At 39.3% G+C, this 16,825-nt stretch overlaps 1 pseudogene; it reads left to right on the forward strand.

The window, feature by feature from the left end:
• The first annotated feature begins 682 nt into the window (after positions 1-682).
• LOC129766613 (replication factor C subunit 3-like) lies at positions 683-3,132 on the forward strand (annotated as a pseudogene).
• Positions 3,133-16,825: the final 13,693 nt, after the last annotated feature.

Genomic DNA, 16,825 nt, shown 5'->3' on the forward strand with positions numbered 1-16,825 from the left:
ATTATCTTTGGTGACCATCCCAAAGTCAGTCCAATAGTGTGAGAAGAGTATTATCACAACACTAACGCATGGTGAACTTCTAAAAATATTGTGTTTTCAGGCATGTATTTTCTTTTCAACTTTTCAGACGGCCTTAACGTTTTTAGCGGCACTTCGCCGACTCTACGTAGTAATACACGTGTCATTTGTATTAGTACTTAGTTTGTGGAATAACACGCCTTGCGTATCCCCTCTATTCCGGCTCCCGATCGGGTTTGAAATTAGCAAAATGATGCATTTTGTAACCCGTTTGACTTCGGTTTTTTTACCAAATTTGTTTCTCATCATTGCAAGGATACCAAATCTGCTGACATGTTTGCAATTTTACTGATATTTAATGTCCTGTCTATCCTGTTGCTAACTTATAATTTCAGTTGCAGACTGTAGGGATATGGTATTTCTTCTCTTTATGACTTGATTCTCTGCGCTTAAAACCCCTTTTTTCAAACATTACTTTGCTATTCTCGCGGTTACAAAAGTATCTGCATCTCAGATTTCATCAACATTTCAGATTTTTGTCGAAGATTTTCAAAAAAATCATCTGGCATCTCTGGAGGTGATGCATTTACTCTGACAAAGGCCAACACGAAAACAACAAGTCACCAAGTATTTTTGTATTATACATCAAATATTTTTGTGTACAATGGCTCTCTGAGTTGACCGCTACCGATCGCGCCAGCTGTCCAAACTGGACTACCACAAAACGCAAGTTGCGCATCTGATTAATCTTCGCTCCCAGGGAGACGTCCCGCATCTCATGTTATACGGTCCTTCCGGGCCAGTAAGAAAACTTGTAAGGGGGATCCTGCTCGGGTCTTCAAAATCTCCGACTTTCGCGCCAGAGGACCACGGCCCTCTGTCGGGATTCAAAGTTATGGTTGCCCGGACTAGCGTTTTCGCTTGGCCACGCGACAGTATCCACCTTCAATTGACCTTTCAACCAACTTACAACCGATCCGAAATTTTCGATTTCGGAAACAACCAAATCGACCAAATCAGTTAGATTACCTCACTAAAAATTAAGTAAAATTTAAAAAAAAAACTAATCCAGAAACTTTCCTTCTTTCAATCGTCTATTTTTTTCCAAATTAAACCTAACTCCTAACGATGATGTCGCTCTTAACCCTGCTCTATGTGTATATCCTATCTCTATAATGGTTTTCCCTACTTGGGAGGGGTTTGTGTGCGCACACTTTTGTTTCAGGGTAGTCACGAATCGAACGATGACGTTGCAGCACCGGTGATGGAACGATGGAGCAGCCTGATGTTTGCTGATGCGCTCGCACACCGTTCCGCTCACCGACGTGAGTTTTCGGGAATCTCGCTGGCGTTGGCAGTCTTTTCCCTTGACTGAGGCAAAACCACGGTGGAGTGTTGCCGCTTGTAGCGTACGGTAGCCGTGGGACCGAGCTTCCTCACCGATGACCAACGCACTCCAGAATGGCCTATAGTAGTACGAAACTACGAGGCGATAGGCCACTCCGGGGGATTCTACCGACGCACCGATTCACAATGATGAATTGAATATACTCCGGACGCGGAGCCACAAGGCTACATAAATTAATGGTGTCATTAATGCCCTGTCTACTTCCGAAAATACATATTTTATTTTTAGTTTTAAATTTACCTCCGTTCACTTGGTGCGCAAAAACTGCTGCAACCGTGTTTCTTGTAGAATTGTTCTACAATAATCCTATTCACAAATAAAATTAAAATTACACAAAAAACCTATTGTCTAATTCTATAAATGACTCACTTCTATTGTTTTTTTGATTCCACACAAACTCACGATTTTTTTAATATTAAAAAAAACTCCGAAAATTTCTGGTATAGGAATTTCTAATTAAATCACAAAACTTTACTTGACTAAATATTATCTCACCAAAACAACTATTGAAATTTAACACTCCAAGAATCAACTGATTCGCTCGGCGGCTCAGAAGGAAAAGATCGAGTCGGTTTTGTTTCGTGAATTCGAAACCTATCGAATATTCTAGAATACTTTTTTCTGTCCTTTTTCCTTACTGCTTCCGGTTTCACGAATATTGTTCGTAACTTAATTCCCGCCGCGTCATTTTTTGAATATGGAGTCTACATCGATTTATCACTTAAGTCTGATTCCAATAGGTTGTCTACTACTAGGCGTCAAATCTACTTAAACTCTATTTGAAACGACTATGCTCGTTTCAAACTCGCATCATGTATCTGCTGTGGAAACTTTACCAACCGGGCGTGGAACGGCTACGCAATGAAATAATAAACTTCACAACGCCCTCGAACCGGAAGGTGGAAATCAGTACCATCAGCAGTAATTACCACATCGAGTTGAATTCATCGGTTACCGGGATATATGACAGGGTGGTCGTGTCGGATTTGATCAATCAAATTGATCCCAGCGGGTAGAGTGAATATGTGACTAGTCTTGTCCGTGGTGGATTAGCTGACCAAAGATACCCAGGATGCGCTGAGAAGAACCATTGAAAAGTATGTGTCTAGGTGCAGATTGATTTTGTGCGCCAATTCTATTCCCGCGGTGAGAAGTCGTTGCTTGGGAATAAGGGGTCCGGCTCTATCTTAGGAGGATATTCTTAAAATTTTGAATGTAATATTGTCATTTGTTTGTTTCTTGAATGTAACAACACTATTTGCATTTCGGCACATTCCTTCGGAGAAAAGAATTACACTATCCTCATGCTGGAAGCTTGCAAGGTACAACAGTAACCGTTCACGGTCAACTAAGAAGTACCGGAAATTGACTGGAAAATATTCCATCGAGAAACCACCAATCAGATTGTCCTCGAACAAAGTCCACAGAAGCTGGAGGGGGTAAGCGACTGGCTATACGAGCTGCTATTTCAAGGCGTTCTATCGAATGTTATAATCTGTGGATTGGTACCGAATCTGGTTAAAAATTGCGATATGAGTCTGAAGACGCAAACATTGAATTTTGCCGGGCATTATGAACACTGGATGCAGCAAGGAAGCAAACATATATTCCATCTGGACGTGTTCGTGGCGCAGTTTGTAACACTGTATAAGAAGTTTCTCAATAAAGCCTCAATGGAAGTGGATGAGTTTTGGGCTATTCTTTGAGATCGCAATTTTCTTTCGTTTTATAAAAAAATGAAATTTTTGTGTTCATCTCACGTTTATTAACTAAACTTCAATAGTTCTGGTAAGGCTTAACTCTAAATAAAAAAAAACGTCTTGTCGGTTTTCAATCGGATCATTTTCATGATCCACATGAAAATCCAGCTGCAAATTATGCACCATGTCGGTACCACGATCAAAGCATTCCCTGAATAAATCATATCACATTAGCCGAGCCAGCTGGCGGAAGCATATGCATAAAGGTTACTAGGTTACTATTTTCAACGACAACTGTTTATTTATTATACTGCTTCAAATACCTTCGACGAAATCAAATGTAACCATACCAACGTAAGTAATAACATAAACAAATCCAAACCTTTCGTCTTGCCATTCCTCATACGTCTTTTCTAAATAGTGTAAATTACGAGCCACCTGTTAACTCCACCTTCTTGATCTAAACAACCGTCGCGATTGTCAAAAATGATTGGAACTGTCTGATCACTCACATTTCTACTACCATCATACGCCACAACCACCGCTCTCGTAACGTAAAGTTGTAAACAGAGCGATCGGCAGTGAGAGGCATTGGAACCAACCGTCATTTGGTTAGGTGTCAGAAACAAAAGAGTGAGTATCACTACTGAATATTTGGATCTCCCGTGCCGTGCGAGGAATTGAGGTCAGCTTTTTTGTGACATTGACGGTGATGGATTGCAGCTCTGATAGCTTGGGGCTTGGGCTTGGGTAGACTGTACAATTCGTAATTGCTCTCCGTGATTGATCTGAACCAACCAAATTGCACAAAGAACACACAGAATGACGCTTGGGACTAGCAAATCATTCTCGTTGTGCAATTTTCGGTGATTCGAGCTTTGAAAGGTCAATAACGACGCCGACCACGTCCTTACAGTCACCAGGGGAAGGGAGGGAATGTTAGTATGATATTCGCCGCCCGAAGGCCAGAAGGGTCGCCTCTATAGCGTGGTTCCCTAGCGTTTATCATGGAAGGGATAGTTGTTAGTGGGAATGGTTAAGAAAAATCAGGATTCACTGCGGTAAGTGATGTGATTATGTAAACGTGAACTATCGACCACTCGAAGAAAACGATTTACCAATCATCTTATATGTCACAATACACAGCAGAGATTGTCTTTAATGAGCCTGAACAGAAATATCTGTAAAATTAATCCAATCGCTCTAATCTCGATGACAGAGAGCTGTTTTTGGGAAACCTGAGAAGGTAACCAAAAGAACTCCTCCAGATCTAATCGGACCGATGATGTATCACATTATTCATCAATCATACACTTTATATAACTTTTATCGTGGCGGCGGAGTTATCCTCGAGAAACCTAAGAAGGTAACCGAAAAAAATCTAAAAAAAAAATCTAAATCTATCAACCCGCCGATATATTTCATTATTCATAGCGAGTAGGTTGTAAATAACTCTAATCACGACGGCGGAAAGCTATGTTTGGGATACACGAGAAGGTAATCGAAAGAACTCCAAAACCAATTGGACTGATGATATATTATTTATAGCGTACTCTGAATCGACCATTAATCGCGAAGGCGAAGTATTAACTTTTGGAAACCTGAGAAGGTTACCGAGAGAATTCCTCCAAAATCAATACATCCGGCGATATGTTCCGTTATGTATCGCTTATACTTTTTATTAAACTCTAAGCGCGATGGTGGACTTTTATTTTTAGAAACCTGAAAAGGTAACCTCTAAAAACTGTTCGACAGGTGATATATTTTGTTATTGATCCCGCGTATTCAGTATCCGTTCATCTATATGAATCAGTTTTTTTGAACAGTTCTTTCGCTCTTTCGTTCAGCGGTATTCAGAACAACATAAAATATTAGCTGGAACCCAACATCTATAGACAGCTATTCATATATATCGTTGGATTGGATAGTGTACGTATAGGATTTATATTTTTGAAATTTAGTGGGGAAAGATACGGTGCTTCTTTTTTAAAAGTCGCAAACTGTATGTGAAAATATGTTTATCGAACGACAAAAGTATAAGTAATAATTTAATGCGAACAAAATATGTGAAATTTTTCATATTTTCTGTATGGACAACACACAGATTCCATGTAAGATCATATTTCATTCAGAGGAAAAATTCAGCAACTATTTCTACTAACAAAAGATGCACACAGATTCCATGTAAGATCATATTTTATTCAGAGGAAAAATTCAGCAACTATTTCTACTAACAATCAATTAATAAACAATCACGATAACACGTACACGCAATAGGCCGAACAATGGATTGAAAGCAACGAAAAAACTTTCTTCTCAACTTGCCCTCACTATGAGATTTTATGTTTACCTAATTCTTGAATCGCCCCAGCTTCCCCAAGATTTTTTTCTGATAATCAGGAAGTATATGAATGTTTCGCGGAATTGAAGAAAATACATGAAATTGAAAATATACAGCTTCGCCTTTAAAACTACGAAAATCTAATTTAATTTTTAACCCAAAATTGAGTATACATCAACAAAATAAACCTTGGGTTACATGCATTTTGCTCGTAAATAACAATATCGTTTTATTTTTCTTACAAGCATTCTCGTTCTATTTATCCATTCCGTCCAGCGCAAATCAGTTCAGCTGCACTCTTTCGTTCGCAAACAATTTGCCCGCAAACACTTCGTTCTCGAACAGTTCGTTCTCAAACAGTTCACTCCCAATCAGTTCTTTCCCTTACAGTTCACTCGCAAACAGTTCGTTCACAAACAGTTCACTCTCAATCAGTTCACTCTCAAACAGTTCACTCACAAACCGTTCTTTCGGAATCAGTTCGTTCACAAACCGGTCGCTCGCAATCAGTTCGTGGGGAGAACTACCGTTCTTTGAAAAAGAACGACCGTTCGTTCACTTTTTTCGGCGAACTAGTTCTTTCGTACCGTTCGTGAACGGTTTGCCCATCTCTAGTTTAGATATCAAAAGCAACAAATTGATATTCATCACATCCGAAACGATATTCGTTCTGGCAGTGAATTTAAGTTCAAAATAAATTTTATTTGGCGAGACGGTAGCAACGGCATATGCAGAATGGATACAACGAGTGGTTTTAGCTACTGTCAAGTCATTTGCGACATCGGGAATACCTTATGAAGGTATTTCCGATTACGGCATCCAGCAACTGCAAAACCCAACCGCACACAGCAGCCTCAGGTTAGAAGTTAACAACAGCTGATATTCAGTTGACTGAAATGAAATTCAGTTCTGACGTTTCCGATAATCAAAATGAAAATGACCTCAAAACATATTGAAGGACAAAAGTTCATTTGCTCATATTCAATGGTTGCCTGGATCTGAAACTTTAATTTTCGTTTGGAATATATAGGTTTTCGATGCAACCTAGCCCGAAAATCTATGCATTTGATCTTAGCGAAGATGATTTTTTCCAACACTGTGTACGATTATTTCACTTGTAATAGCATCACTAGATCACTGTAGCACTGGCAGTGTGTGTACTGCGCACTTTTCGTTGAGCAAATCTTATTTGAAAAAGAGATGTAATTGAATTGAAAAACTCCAGAAAATATTTTTTCTTAAACTTCATTCAGTTTTGATAGACATTCAAACCTTTCATTACGGCAGTGTGCTCCGCCGAAGTGCTACCCCTGTACGGAGCACTGCGCCGAAAAGTATGCACATCGCGCTGGTGTGATTGAAGAGCAGTATGAATTTCATGTCGTCTAAAGACGACGCTCGTACACACAGGACGTCGCGAGGATGTCGTCTATGGACGACGCTCGTAACGAAAGGGTTAATTCAGCCACCTCATTGATTTTCGATCTGTCAGACCGTATGTGCGAGTATAGGAGGGTTAATGACTAATTCGCAAATTTCTTAGATCAACCAAATCTCTGATTTCCGAGATATTTATGAGGTCTTCGGGTGTATTCGGCAGTCTTATTCCACTTAAGCCGGCGACACACGAAGCTACGAATACCCTTGAATATTGGATGCTCGATGGTTCGACGCATCGTGTAGTCGTTGGACGACCTACGAACCTCCAATGTCGAGCGTCGAATATTCGCGTTGGAAGGTAATGCGTTCCTTGTGGATTGCTGTGGTGGTACGTTGGTTCGTTGTGGTGGCACGAGTCAAACGATTCATTCGCTCCATTTGACACTCGATGGCATTCAATACACCGCTACATAATTCGTCCGAATCTATCTTCGCTTGAAATCAACATTATTAAACTGCATTATTTTGCCACATATCTTGAATTTTACGAGACAATTTCATAGTTCCTTCATCTACAACTTGTAAACAAACCAATGTGTCGAAGATAGATTCGGACAAATTATGTAGCGGTGTATCGAATGACATCGAGTGTCAAGTCGAGCGAATGACAAAAGGTAATCCACAACGAACGGATTACCTTCCAATGCGAATATTCGACGCTCGACATTGGAGGTTCGTAGTTCGTCTATCGACTACACGTCGGAAGCGTCGAACCATCGAGCATCCAATATTCGGAGGTGTTCGTAGCATCGTGTGGCACCGGCTGTAGCAGCACATTCGTCACAAAATTTGTCGATTCATTGAGTCAAATGTTTAAGTCCAACATTCGAATCAAACGTTGGTCGAATCTTGTAGCGCCCGCATAAGTTGATAAGGTCGACTTGACATGGTAGTCGATTTCATTTTGAATTTAAAGTGTGCTTCATTCATGACCGTAGCTGACCTGAATGTGTCCATCGGGACTGCCCACACCATCATGATGAAGGACCTTGAATACAAGCCGTAGAAGAAACGCATGGTTCACGGGGTAACAAAGGCTACAACGAAAAAGAGTCTGGACAGAGCCAAACTGATACTTTCGCGGTACGCAGGTCTTGCAACAGTCGCACAATGTCCAAAATGACCGGCTGTGGGCGCCAACGTTGGCCAGCATCCCCCCGTCCCACATAAACATCGCACGGTTCCAGAGCGCCGCGTCGATGATGGTTTGGGGGTCGTATCCAGGCGTATGAAGCTAACACTGGTGTTCATCGAGAAAAACGTGAAAATCAACGCCGCATACTATAAGACCGAGGTTCTGGAGAAGGTTGTGGCCTCGGCATTTCGGAACCTCTACGGGAAGGATCATCACTTTCTTCAAAAGGCGGCGCACCGCCCCACATGGCGAATATCGTCCAAGCGTGGTGTCGGGAGAACTTGACTGGGAGTGCCCCCAGCTAATTTTTTTTTCCTTTATTTATTTAATTAGGCTCAAGTGGATAAAAGGGCACCATCAAGCAATACATTTTAAAAGTATTTGAATATATTATAACTACATAATCATTAACTTAAGTCTAATTAACTAAAACTACAGTGCAACTACAGTGCAATATAAAAAAATAATATAATTTATTCCTTCGTTGCCTCGTCGGTATTATCCTTGTCTGGAACAGTGCCTGTGGTGGGTCGTAACAACTACATCGCTAGTTGATGTAGCAACGGTATCCTGTGGTAGTGAGTGCCTCCTTGTTATATTAATAGGTCCTGTAATGATCTTATCTCAACGGGTACTAAGTTCTGCTTGTGTAATAGGAAAGGAAGGGAGAATGGACAGTGGGAGTAGGAGATGTGACTTAAATAATAACATTAGCGCTTCTTAGGAAGACATATTTGGGGAACATAAAATTAGGATCGCGAATAGCTAAGATATCGCGAACTGGCATGCGTGAGTGTACTCCTAGAGCCTCCAAATCAGCAACCAGTTTGATTCTTTCATTGCAAAATTCATTACATGACCAAACAACGTGCTCGATTGCATGATACCCTTCACCACAATTGCATAAATTGTTAGTAGCAAGACCTATGCGGAAGAGATGCGCATTCAGCGCGGAATTATTGGACATCAATCTGGACATAGTTCTAATAAAAATTCTGTCAAGATCTAACCCTTTAAACCAGGCCTTCGTTGAAACTTTGGGGATAATAGAGTATAGCCATCTTCCAAGCTCATCTCTGTTCCATTTGGCAAAACCAATGGTGAGTGACTGCTGTCGGGAAATGGAGAAGAATTACCGATACGCTATTTGTCTTTCAAAAACTGTGCCCTGCATACTACCTATCTTTGCGAGTGTATCCGCTTTCTCATTACCAGGAATAGAGCAATGGGAAGGAATCCAAATGGAAGTGATTCGAATACTTCATCAACGAGAAAATTCAATGCATCCCTATTTTTGATAAGAAAATATGATGCTTTCGTCTGTTGTTTCAAGGTTTGAATGGCTTGTATACTGCTAAGACTATCCTAGAAAATAAAATAGTGATCAGGTGGTAAGGACTCAATGGTCTTAATTGCATGATATATTGCAGCCAGTTCGGCAACATACACTGAACAAGGGTCTTCAAGTTTATGGAAGATAGTGTGATGTTCATTAAAGATACCAAAACCAGTGGATCCGTTGGTTCTTGAACCATAAGTGAAAAACATTCTTGAAGAATTGATATGGTTATATTTTGAAGCGAAAATATTAGGGATTAACGATGATAGAAGATGAGCTGAAATGTCTCGAGTTTCGTGCTTCATAGAAAGATCGAAATCAACGGAAAATCTGCAGAAGTTCGTAAAGCTAACATTATTGGAGATGTCTGCTGAAGGTTTTATTTCTTGAGAAATGTAATGAGAGTACAGATCCAGATCCAGAAACTTCAGTTCTCAATTACTAATGGGTTCATGATTTCGCTTCGGATTAAGAAGCGTTAGGACAGTTCCCAAAACCGAACCTGCAATGGTAAAACACTTGCCAGGACTTCAAGGCTCATGTTGTGAGTTGATTGCATGCACCCTAAGGCTAAACGTAATGCCACGTAACCACGTTTTTTTTTTAATAATGACATATATTTAATCCCTACAGATCTTATAAAAGCAGCCTTTCTCTTTGCTTTGTGCCGCCAGACTAAAGGTTTTCTCTTGCAATTCATTGCCAGATAGCGATGGAGTCCTTCTCACCAGACTCTTCAGTGACGTCGTACAAAGGAGGCAGTGATGCTGCGTTGAAGATGCTCTCATTTTAATTTTATAATGTGATTTCATAGTCTACGGTAGCCTGTCGTGCATTTTGTTGGCAAAATCTCGAAAATTGTAACAAACGCAAGCAACGATACTGTATCCTCTCCAGTTTGATGATGTGGGTTTTAGCAGCGGAACGGAAACAAAACGAACGATACTCCATGACTGACAGTATTGTAGTTTTGTACAGCCGTATTAGGTCTTCTGGATGAGCACCCCACCATGTTCCAGTAACTGTCCGGAGAAAATTTGTTCTCTGTTGACATTTTTTATCCAGATATGTTTTCCCCATGTACATTTAGAATCAAACCAAACTCCAAGATATACCTGATGTGCCTGTGGATTGAACGATGGTTTGGTTGAACAAATGAAGCTGAAGTTCGGGAGGTTGGTGCTTCCTAGAAAATACAACCATTTCTGTTTTCTCAGTTGAGAATTCAATACCTAGCTTTACAGCCCATATAGACAAATTATTTAAGGAAATTTGCAGCGGTCTTTGCAAATCAATAGTTCCTGATATGGATATAACACCACCATCTGCCAGTTGCCTCAAAGTACATCCATCTGCAAGATGATCATCTATATATCATTAATATAGAAATTAAACAGAAGAGGACTTAAGCAAGAACCTTGAGCGAGACCTATGTAGCTAGTCCTAGAAACGGCACAATTTCCATGAGAAAAGTGCATGTGCTTTTCGGATAACAGATTAAACAAAAAGTTGTTTAATCTGTTATCCGAAAAGCATAATATGTCGTAAAGGTTCTCAAAAAACATTGCCTCAATAAAAATTGACACAGAAAAAATATCTTGTATTATTATTCTGTTAACAAATTTTCAAAGCGTATTAGAACTTATTGAACACCCTGTATATTATAACTCTTTAACTATGCTTTTTACTAGTCGATGAGGTTCATGAGTGTTAAAAAAGGGAGAAACATAACATATTTTTCTTCGCCTGTCACGATTTGCTTCAAACTGCGAGTTTTCATTTCATTTATAGAGCGAGTTGTTGATGGAGATGCGATCCATTTAATGTTTTCGGTTAAAAAGTGTAGAACTAATACATTGTAGCGTTTTACGTAATCAAGCTCCACCAGGTGCTCATGAACATAAATACTTGTAAGGAACCTGCTAATTGATGTGTCGTAAACCGTGGATTATTCTTGATCAGCGTCATGATTCGATTATCATCAGATGCGCACACGAACTTGCTGGACAACCCAATAACCAGAAGCGTATTACGGAAAATATTGCAATTCAACGAAGAAGAGCATCGCTGCTTGGGAGACTTTTCGAAAGATACGATCCCTCAGCTCATATGCGATACTCTCGGAATACAAATTTTAGCAAAGAATTTCTATCGCGCTGTGCAATGATTCAGCCTTTTTTCATAAATACGGATAAATTTCCTGGAAATGCAGAATATTTTTCATATATTATTGAATACAGATATATACTTTTTTCGAAATAACCCCTACCCCCCTAAAATTGTTCACGTGGTATGTGAACAGGCCCTTTATTGTATTTGCAATGCCGATTTCTCCAGGCACCTTGGTTTTAAAGTCTGTAGTTTCCTAAAATATAGAATTTTTTTCATTTTCACTGTAATAAATTGTTATGGAGCGCCCAAAATCATTCATGCAAAACTCTCGTAAATCTACCAGAAAATGACTGAGCAATAATTGTGAGTACAAGAGGAAGCTTGTATCTTCAATTTCGACCAATCAGATCGAGGTATTTCCGTTTGGAGATTTTTCGATTGTTTCATTGTTAGTTTCATATAATATATTATCTTATTCATTGTGATCAATTGTTATGGTGTGCTCAGATCGATTGATGCAAAAATCTAATCCATCAGGAAATAACTGAACAATAATTGGCGATCTAACGCAAAACGTAAACGATCGGTGATACATCTGGATTTTGTTTTTGAAATATGAAAATGATGATAATGTAATATCATGGACAGACATACAGCTGTACTAGCGTTGTACGTGTACAGCGTTATATATGTTGTATCGCACCACCCAGCAAACATTAAATCGTATAATTTTGCACGTGTCAAGTCTTACAAGAAATCCGAATAAATCAGAATCGCATATAATATCAATCAAAGTATGTATCGTGTATATTTGAAATCGCATTAAATGTAAAAACTCGATTTTAAATACCATTATCAAATTAAGTCGCAATTCGGTATAATAAACATCAATTTTATGATGCACATTGTCGTAAAACATATTTAATCCGCATCATATGCGTATATTACGCTGATGCAGTTTGTGTGTCGTATAAGCGTATAATTTAAATCGATTCAGTACTGTAGTGAATCGTGTTGCATGCTGAAGAAAATCATGAAACAGTGAATCATATTAGATCCTAATAAAGAACATATTACATCATATTGAAATGTCAATGAAATGCTGATGCACTCGAAAGTTTTAACCGCTGTTGAATTAAATTTCAGATAGCCGCATGAGATAGCTAGTCGATGATAATCCAGACGACCGGAGTTCGAACCCACATCGGAGCAGTTTTCATCAAACATCAATCTGTGCCATTTCAAACATTCATATTCCACTCCCAACACAAGTCAATCAAACAATTATTATTTCTATAAACATAAACACTCATATATAAAAATGGCGATTCGTGAGGCTATAATAAACATTTCACGAAAATATTTTGCGCCATTTGTTTTTTTTTCTATGCCTGTAATAAATCGTATATGAGTATGGCAAAAGTCGCTATTAAAGCCGGTCAAAGTTGCATATTCATCCAAACAAATTCGGTAAGCATTTGCCATGTATGTATATGGCCTCCACTTTTGCATGCATATGCCAGTTAGGCGCATTATATGCCAACCAAATTTTAGGGCATATGATGTTATATATACGCTTGTTATGCGATTTAATGTTTGCTGGGCATGGCAGACATCCCAGCAAACATTAAATCGTATAATTTTACACGTGCTAAGTCTTACAAGAAATCAGAATAAATCATAATCGCATATAATATCAATCAATGTATGTATCGTGTATATTTGAAATCGCATAAAATGTAAAAACTCGATTTTATATACCATTATCAAATTAAGTCGCAATTCGGTATAATAAACATCAATATTATGATGTACATTGTCGTAAAATATATTTAATCCGCATAATATGCGTATATTACGCTGATGCAGTTTGTGTGTCGTATAAGCGTACAATTTAAATCGATTCAGTACTTTAGTAAATCGTGTTGCATGCTGAAGAAAATCATGGAACAGTAAATCATATTAGACCCTAATAAAGAACATATTACATCATATTGAAATGTCAATGAATTGCTGATGCACTCGAAAATGATGAAATGCACTCGAAATTGCTGATGTTCGATGAAATTAACAACGGCAAACATCCCTTCTAATGAAACATGCTGCAAAACGAAGTGAACTACGCCATTGACCGCTAATTTTGGATATATACCACATCGAATTTGGCACATTGCATTGCATCGCTTTGCATGGTTGCCAGATTGATTTATTATATTTATTATAATAGTAATCAGAATTTAGTTGAATATGAATGTGAAAACAAATTGTACAGTGAAAATTGTAATAAAAACAGTAAGTGGGTTATATCTATGGTATAACCGCAAGGGTGACGTAGGACTATCGCTGATTTAGAGATCATTAGTTTGAAGTTGAATCTAAATAGATTCTGAATGAATGAATAAATGAATATTTGGGGGACTTCGAAAACGAGAGCGTTACGTTGGAGGCTCAAGGTTTTATGCATCCAATATTGGATACAAAAAACCTTGTTCTGAAGAATAATCTTCAGAAGCTTTCCTGCTAACTGCACTTGATTGACAAATCACAAAACCAAATGTATGTTGTCGCAGTATTATATGGATAGAAAACATTAAAATAAACTCGCTTGAATGTAATTTTCAATTCCAAGGGGAACTGGGCGATTTTTTTTCAGCAACGATCACTTCTTTCCAGGTTTCTTCTCGATAACCAGCAAACGAAAAGAGTTGCGCGCGTGTATGTGAGTGTCTGTGTGTGGCGGCTGCTTCGATGTCTTCCCGGGGAACCGTTTTTCGATGCCGATACTCTCTTGGTCACCTTCTCTTCTCCTTCTGATCGATTGGCTTTTCTGCGCTCCCTCACAGTTAAAACAACCTGATTGCATTTCAGTTCAGGTCAGGCCAGGTAATAAATCCCTCGATCCCTCGCCGTCCAGCTCGTCCAGCATGTTCAGCTCGTTCAGTAACGATGTTGTCTTGTCGATGTCCTCACGAAAAATGAATGGGTTTCACCACCAGAATATCGCTTAAGTATGGTTTTCGTGCGTGATTGAATCGAGAGAAGGTGTGATTTACGATGGCAATTTGGAAGGCAAACTAGAGGGGAATGAACTCTCTGAGTTTGAAACTTTCGGCGACTGAGCAATAATCGATTGAAAATTATATAATTTTGGCGAAACATTTTCCGTTGCACGCGCATACAATATTGGATACGAAAATATCCTACTGATAGGGAAGAATAATGTTCAGAAGCTTTCCCGCTAATTACACTTGATTGAAAAATTACAAAATCAAATGTATTTGGTCGCTGTGTTATATGGTTAGAAAACATTAAAATAAACTCTTTCGCATGAATGTATTTTTCAATTCCCAGAGAACTGGCAGATTATTTTTCAGCAACGATTGGATCTTTCCGGAATTTTCTCGATGCTGAATGGCATCCAAACGAAAATAATCCTTTCAGTTTGGCCTGCAAAAAACTTTTCTGAACTCTAATCCATTAAATTTGGAGCCCTGAAAAGGGCCGTTGATTATATGCTAAGCTAATATAGCACGCTCTCCTTGGATTCGACGGGCCAGCTGAATGTCCTTGGGCATGATGTGACGCGTTTTGCGTGGATAGCACACAAATTGGTATCTTCGAATAGGCCTCCTGCAGCGTCATAAACGCGGAACTTTGGAAGTGCAAGTCGGTTTTGAAGTCCTGGGCAATTCCACGAACCAAATGCTGCAAAGGTAGCTTGCGGATCAGCAATTCGGTCGACTTCTGATAGCGACGAATTTCACGCAAAGTTCCCGGTCCTCATGGTGTGAGAGTAGAGTAAGAAATGAACGAAAGCAAAGGAAGCGTCATTTTATAAACCATAAAAGTGTAGAATGTAAACCCCACGCTTATTATATTCGTAGCTTACCCTGAGAGAGAAACGAATAACATCGTAAGTAAGTAATTCTATACTTTTATGGTTCATAATATGACGCTTCCTTTGCTTTCGTTCATTTCTTACTCTACTCTCGCACCGTGAGGACTCGTTTCATCGGGACTAAGCAGACAGCTCGTTAGTCTTTCGGTGGTAAGGCACCACGAAAGCAGCTCGGATAAACGCACCAGCCGCAGGAAGTGTGAAGAAGCCACATCGCTATCGACCGGGAACTTTGCGTGAAATTCGTCGCTATCAGAAGTCGACCGAATTGCTGATCCGCAAGCTACCTTTGCAGCATTTGGTTCGTGGAATTGCCCAGGACTTCAAAACCGACTTGCACTTCCAAAGTTCCGCATTTATGACGCTGCAGGAGGCCTATTCAAAGATACCAATTTGTTTGCTATCCACGCAAAGCGCGTCACATTATGCCCAAGGACATCCAGCTGGCCCATCGTATCCGAAGAGAACGTGCTATTAGCTTAGCATATAATCAACGGCCCTTTTCAGGGCTCCAAATTTGATGGATTAGAGTTCAGAAAAGTTTTTTGTAGGCCGAACTGAAAGGAGCATTTAGCGAAAATCGTGGTGTCGATGATAATGCGATACCGATAGGTGCCATGGATATGGATTTGATAGTGAAGAATATGAAATACATGACATGATGTGGTGAATATTTCCCCATATCGAAGACATCACTTTGATGAAACTGCATTATAAAATTATTTGTGTACGAATGCCGCAGTCGATAGTCGACTCTAATTTGCGCTGGGTAATTTCCTCGGAGGACTCAATTCCTCCTTTGAGCATTGATAATCTCTTTCTGGCAAGACGAAGTGGTATGAATCACATTATTCGAAAGATAAAATGAAAATGTTTTCTGCCAATTTCCTTCAACCTCCAAACATATCTTCCTCCCGTTTGTCGTTTTTGCGTTCGCTAATCCTTTCTCACAACACCCATTTCTCGTTTGAGAAATTGTTGAGTAAACATCGTTTGCCAGTGCGCGTAGAGCGGGAATTCCTAAAGATTCATTGTACCTCTAATAAATTGCCGAAAGACGTGGTCTTGCGTTGATCGCACTTGATTGAAAAATCCAAAACGAAAGTATTTGGTCGCAGCATTATATGAGTAGGGAGCAAATAATCGCTCGAAAATTACATGATTTTCGCGATGTGAAACATTTACCGTTTTTCATGTTATGCATCCAATATTGGATACGAAAATATTCTACTGATGGGGAAAAATAATATTCAGAAGCTTTCCTGTTAATTGCGGTTGATTGAAAAATAACAAAACCAAATGTATTTGGTCACAGTGTTATATGGATAGAAAACATTAAAATAAACTCTTTCGCATGAATGTATTTTTCAATTCCCAGGGGAACTGGTAGATTATTTTCCAGCAACGATGATAGCAACGAGGGTTCCGCGCGTG

This window comes from Toxorhynchites rutilus, chromosome 2, assembly GCF_029784135.1.
Source record: "Toxorhynchites rutilus septentrionalis strain SRP chromosome 2, ASM2978413v1, whole genome shotgun sequence".
Lineage (NCBI taxonomy): Eukaryota > Metazoa > Arthropoda > Insecta > Diptera > Culicidae > Toxorhynchites > Toxorhynchites rutilus.